This window comes from Buceros rhinoceros, unplaced genomic scaffold (genome assembly GCF_000710305.1).
Source record: "Buceros rhinoceros silvestris isolate BGI_N320 unplaced genomic scaffold, ASM71030v1 scaffold19622, whole genome shotgun sequence".
NCBI lineage: Eukaryota > Metazoa > Chordata > Aves > Bucerotiformes > Bucerotidae > Buceros > Buceros rhinoceros.
The window spans coordinates 1-5609 of NW_010399760.1; the positions used below are offsets into that span (position 1 = coordinate 1).

The window sequence follows — 5609 nt, forward strand, 5'->3', positions numbered from 1 at the left end:
TCTTGCTCGCTCATCCTCCTCGGGGCCCTGTGCGAAGGCCTGACGCGTGTGTGTTTGCAAAGCCGGCATCTCTTGCAGGACCCGGAATAGGAGCGAGGGAGAGAAGATGGCTGACTTGAACTCCACCTCGTGGGTTTCTTTCATACCCCGAGCTCACAGGGCTGCTTTGGCAAGGAGGATGTCACCTCCGTTTCCTTTCACCTTAACGGTGGGAAATCTTCATCCATTCTGAAATGAAGCGCTGTGGGTTGGGCGGGTTTTTTGTCCGGCTTGACCTTCATTTTCCCCAGCTTTTCAGTGCCTTTCTGCCCTTTACTTTACATTCTTCTCTCGAGCCGGGGCACAGAATCCAGCCGACAAGGTGTTTCTTTTTTTTTTAATCCTTATTGCTTGAACTTGCCTAGCCCCTTTTGAACTGCCGTGCCATTGTGTGAAAACGAAAAGCTACGAGAAGATTATACGGTGGGGTTATTTTCAGCTCTAACACTGCTTTTGTGCCTCTTGAATCTAGTTGCAGGGAAATAGAAGGGAGAGCAGAAACGAGAAAATGTCCTTAAAATGGAGGAAAGATTTTTCAGTACTTTGGACCGAGTTGGGTGGTTTGGTTTTATTAAGTGAACGTGGAGGAAAACCTTTGTCAGAAAGCTTTTGAAAGGCGTTTGGAGCCTTTGACCCTTTGTGTGCAGCCACAGCCGAAGTCCCACCGCTGGCGGGAGTGATGACTTGGCTGAATTGGTACATTCCGGCTAGCCTCAATGTGTCTTAAAATGCCAAACTATCGGGCCTAGTGAGATGCTGTAATGAAAAGAAGACCCTGATGGGGCTTTCAGGGTGTCTGTCAAATCCAACCCAAGTGAGTGTGCAATTCAGGAACAGTGTCTGGTGGATGCCTTATAATGCTCTAATGTGTTTCTTCAATGATTTCTTTCCTTTGACATGCTTCCTGGAAAAATCATCCCTTGACAGAGTTACCAGCTGAGGAAGGTAAGTGTGTTCATTAAATCTTCTAATTCTTGATGATAATTCAGCTTTTGTTTAGGTGCATAACTAAGTGGTTCTGTTACATCTTGCAGGAAAAACCTTACTCGAGCTTGTGATTGAACAATTTGAAGACTTACTAGTTAGAATTTTGTTGCTGGCAGCTTGCATATCTTTTGTAAGTATGAATTTTTTTTTTACTTCATAGGCTTCTGTATCGCAGAATGATGGATGTTCCGCTGTATAGGAACTGTATGTGCCGAGGTTATTCTTTCTCAAAAGGTGGAATTATTAAGGTGTGAAGTAAATTGCTATCTCTTGAAGTAGTTGCCTTGTGAAGAGATTTCTGTATGCTAGAAAACAGCTTCTCAGGGAATCTTTAATTGCATGAGTCATAAGTACGTAACTATACTAGACAGGTTTTTTCTGAAGTCCTTCTCATTCAATCCCATTTGCTTATTTGAGGTGGGATTTCCCAATGCTTTTTGTTGGCTTTGAAAACTAACCTTGAGTAAGTAGGCGTTTAACTGGACGTTCTTTTTGCCTTTGAGTTAATCATTATCAAGTTCAGTGTATCGTCATTGGAAGACATTTTTGGATGCAATGCAGACTCTAAATAGAATTTACACGGCGAGTATTCCAGTTGCCTTCCCTTCCTGATAATAGCAAGGTGACAGTTGTTGCTTTTGACAGTGACAAGAATGATGACGGCTGTGATGGCACCATTGTTGACCAAATTTGGTAACTGACCTTTGAGTAGTCTAGTCATTAAATGGACGTCTTGCTTTGCATAGAGAATTAAAAATCAAGACCACTTTTAACTTCATTTTTTTTAAAGTATGTTTAGGCAATCTTTTTACATAATGTGTAGAGCGTATGTGTTTGCTGGAAAGCCGAGCAAAGGTGAAGTATAGAAGGAAGAGGAAGGCCGTCTGTCCTGGGGAGCTGGACGAGAGAAACAGAAGCGCAGCATTTAAAATTGTTTAGTTAGGAGTAAAAGTTTATAGCAGACTTTGCCCTAGAGTTGTAATTAACTACTTTAAAAAACTTAAATGCTGCAGCTCTTGGGGGAGTGGAAATTGTGGTGACTCTTTAGCTGAGGGCAAGCTAATTAGGATGGGCAGAGGAGAATGCCCTCTGAAGCTTCTCCGTTTGAGGGGGGAAGGGTTGCATTGTGGTGGCCCCTGCAGTACATGCAGTGCTGCTGATCCTCCACCAAAAGAGGCTTCAGCTCTCCCCACTCTGAGAGCTTTGGGGTTTGGTTTGTGTGTATACTGCTACCAGCCGAGCAGTGATCGGTGGCATTGATCTTGACCGTGAAGACAGATGTATTTTACTCACTCTTTGTTGCCTGGGGAGGAAATCAGGCTGCCTACAGAAAATTGAATAAACAGATTATTCTAAACCCCCCTGCTTTTTTTCCCCTCTCTTTCCCATTTTCTCCTCCTGGAGGGTGAGTAGGGGATGTATTTTTGTTCCTGAAAAGTCAGGAGCGTGTCTCTCATCTCATGAAATAAATGACAGCACAGATGTTTGTTAGCCTTTCATGCCAAGGTACATTATTTGTTTCTATTATAACCAAGCAAGTGAAAAATCAAATTCACCAAACTTTAAGCTTTCATTGCTGAATCTGCAGAAGTATGATACCAGACTGACTGAGGTCATAGAACATCTGCTGCCAAGTCCTCATTGAAAACTTGATTATTAACTGGGTTCAGTTTCTTTCTTCAGAATGGTTAATTTTCCTATCTTAATTTAGAGGAGGCTGTAGTAGTGTGGGATAGATTGGGGTTCTCTGCTTCTGTGCAGCTGGCAGTGGTCTGTGTATGACCTTGGGCTACTGCTCTGCATTTTCTGTCTCCTATTTAAGAGTTACGGATACCCGCTATAAATTGATGTTAGTAGTAAAGATTTTATCTTTTTGTTGAAATGTAGAAGAGAAAACTAGATATATTATAATTTTGGTCCTTAAAGTGCTTCCCCTTTGTGTTTTGTTTCTGGCTTTTTTCTTGCTCGGAAGGCAAACATCTGTTGTCTGTTTTTCATAGGTTTTAGCACTTTTTCTTGATTAAAGCGTATTACAGACTTCCGTAGTAGCTCTACAGATCTGTTGAGTATGTTGATATAAAGACTGTATTGCTGCAAAAAGTGGATATAATTAACATCACCTAAATTCTGGTGCCTTTTACCAGCTGTACATTGTCAAATTTAAAAAAAAAATTGAAGATTCAGTTACGAGAGAATCTCAAGGTATTATAGATCATTGTTTTGTGTTGTGGAAGCTTTCCTGGTGATTGGGATCATGAATCGTATTTCTTGCTACAATGACTGCACAGAAACAGCCATCTAACAGTGAGATCTGCATTAAATTTTTGTGCAGAAACATCCCCTCTACCTACAATATAAACTCGTGTGTTCAAAGTGTCTTTTGTGTCCTCTACTCCCACACCCCCTGTCAGGTATGTGTCAGTAAAACAAATCAGACCAACAGCTGAATCCGTGTCACCCGAGCTGATTGCAGGGGTCATATGCGGCGTGTTTGGCTGTAGATAGGATGTCCTACATTCCGAGTTGGAACTGCTGTTACAGATGTGCCTAATTAGTAAAAGCCTTAAGTGTGGCTTTTGTAGAGAAGCGATACGAATAATTTCTGAAGGTGAGTAAATGGATCCATGTATAGGCTTGGACCTTGTCTAGAAGGTGAAGCCTATGAAGGAAGAAACCTGTAGGGTGTATCTCAGCAGTTCAAGGGCCTTCACAGCCTGACTTTCTAGGTGCAAGTAAGAGGATGTTTAATTTTCCATGAGCTGTGGCTTTCAACTCTCGCTTTTGTGTAGCGTGTACTCGGATCTACAGTATTTACATAAAAGAACAGCCTTCTTTGCTGCTTAAATGCCTTTGACAAATTGCAAAATGCAAACTGCATCTCATGTGGACTGACTGTGTGTGTGTGCTTTACGCTGTGGTGAATGGTTAGCCACCCAATCTTCTCTGCATCACGCTTACAGTGGGTTTTTGTCTACAGGATGCAGCGTAGACTATCAACTCTACCACAAACCTTAGTATTAATACAGCATCCTAAGAGCATTCTCCCCCACCCCAATTATTTCTCTGATTCCTAAGCTGTCGTAGGAGTGAATGTTCTGGGAATGTTTTCTAATAGTGGATATCCATGTTTAGATTAAAGTGATACCCTGTGATTTGGTCTGGAGATTTTATAGCCTGTAAATGAGCAGAGTGTGACCAAATCTGGGTGTGAAAAGGTCAGCAAAGTTACTCTTGGAGACAGTAAGATGTGCCAGTAAAAATGTTGCAGGCTTTGCCCTGAAATCCCCCCAAAAGCTACCTGTTAAGGTCAGTAGCGGCGAGTGTGTGGCACAAGATAAGGATTGCTGCAGAACATTACCCTGACGCGCTTTTAGCTAAACTCGGATCGCTCAGCAGCACCCGAGATACCAACTGATGGGTAGCAGTGACAAAACTGAGAAGAAATTGTGATTCCATTTCCCTTTGTAGAAATTGAACTATCGGTACTATGTATCTCTTTTTGTTGTTCCTTACTGCTACACTAAACACAGGGATGTGTTTCTTGTCAGAAATGCGGAGTAGCGTACCTGGGTGCTTGCAACCTGCTAACCCAGATACAAATTTTTAATTTTGTACTTGTATATGTGGTCAAGATCCACTGAGGTTTTTTTGTTTCGTTTTGTCTTTAACTTCTCTATTCCTTGGGTATCAAATAAAAATCTCTGCTGCCTAATGGAACTAAAATTGGGAGGTTTTTCTTTAATATTTCCTGGTGTTTGACACAACTGACCTGGAACAAGTATCAGGACTACTTAAATAGTTTGCATCTGCTTAATTTTAAGCTAATTTGTATTGGAAAATCTCTAAAAGAGGGTTTTCTGAGCAGTAGTTAGTACTCAGTCCAAAACATTAAATCTTAATTCACAGTATCCTGTGAGAAGAAAGCTCTTAAAAATAGTCCACAGTTCTACATGGCCTAACTTAATTAGTCCAGGCTTTCTCTTTGTTAGGATGAGATCTTGCTTCTAAGTTTCCATTGTCAAAATGGAAAACAAACAGAAAACCTTGTTAGGTTGCTGACAACAAACTGTTTGCTTTTCCTCCGTCAGTAGTAAGTGGGTACAGCCTGCTGGGCAACAGAATTCCATCTTGAAACTTCCATTCTTTAATTCTGTTTTTGTTGCTGCAGTCATCCGAGAGAACTTGCCTCCCTAACTACCTGACAATGCAGGGGTATGTCTCTTGTGGCAATGCAAAAAGCTGTAAGGCCACTTCTGTTCCTTCTAGCTGTTTTCATCAGCACTCACCTCATTGCTGCCTGACTTCTGCATTGTACCTCTGCCCCCTTTTTACAAATAACCATGAAAACTAAGTGCTATTTGCCTGTCATTGTGTATTTTTCAGCTTAGTGTCCTGCAGGTCCACCCCATTAGGCTTCTGCAAGCTGTGGCCCTAGCAGCCCTAAAGCAAATATGCTGAATGAAAGTTGTCCTTTAAGCTGTTTACGTTGGCTGTTGATATGGGACTTTTATGTCTTGCTATTAATTTCCCTTATATTTCCAGACTTGCATTTCTCTTGAGTGATTATCTTACTCTTTCTTTCC

The 5609-nt window shown here is 41.5% G+C and overlaps 1 protein-coding gene across 1 annotated transcript in view; it reads left to right on the forward strand.

Annotated features, from left to right (window-relative positions):
• Window positions 1-953: 953 nt before the first annotated feature.
• ATP2A2 (ATPase, Ca++ transporting, cardiac muscle, slow twitch 2) overlaps window positions 954-5609 on the forward strand; it is a 41070-nt gene continuing 36414 nt past the window's right edge. Inside the window, exons 1-2 of the mRNA XM_010131616.1 lie at window positions 954-984; window positions 1074-1156. The gene's annotated coding sequence lies outside the window, so the exon portion shown is untranslated. The remainder of the gene's footprint in view (window positions 985-1073; window positions 1157-5609) is intronic.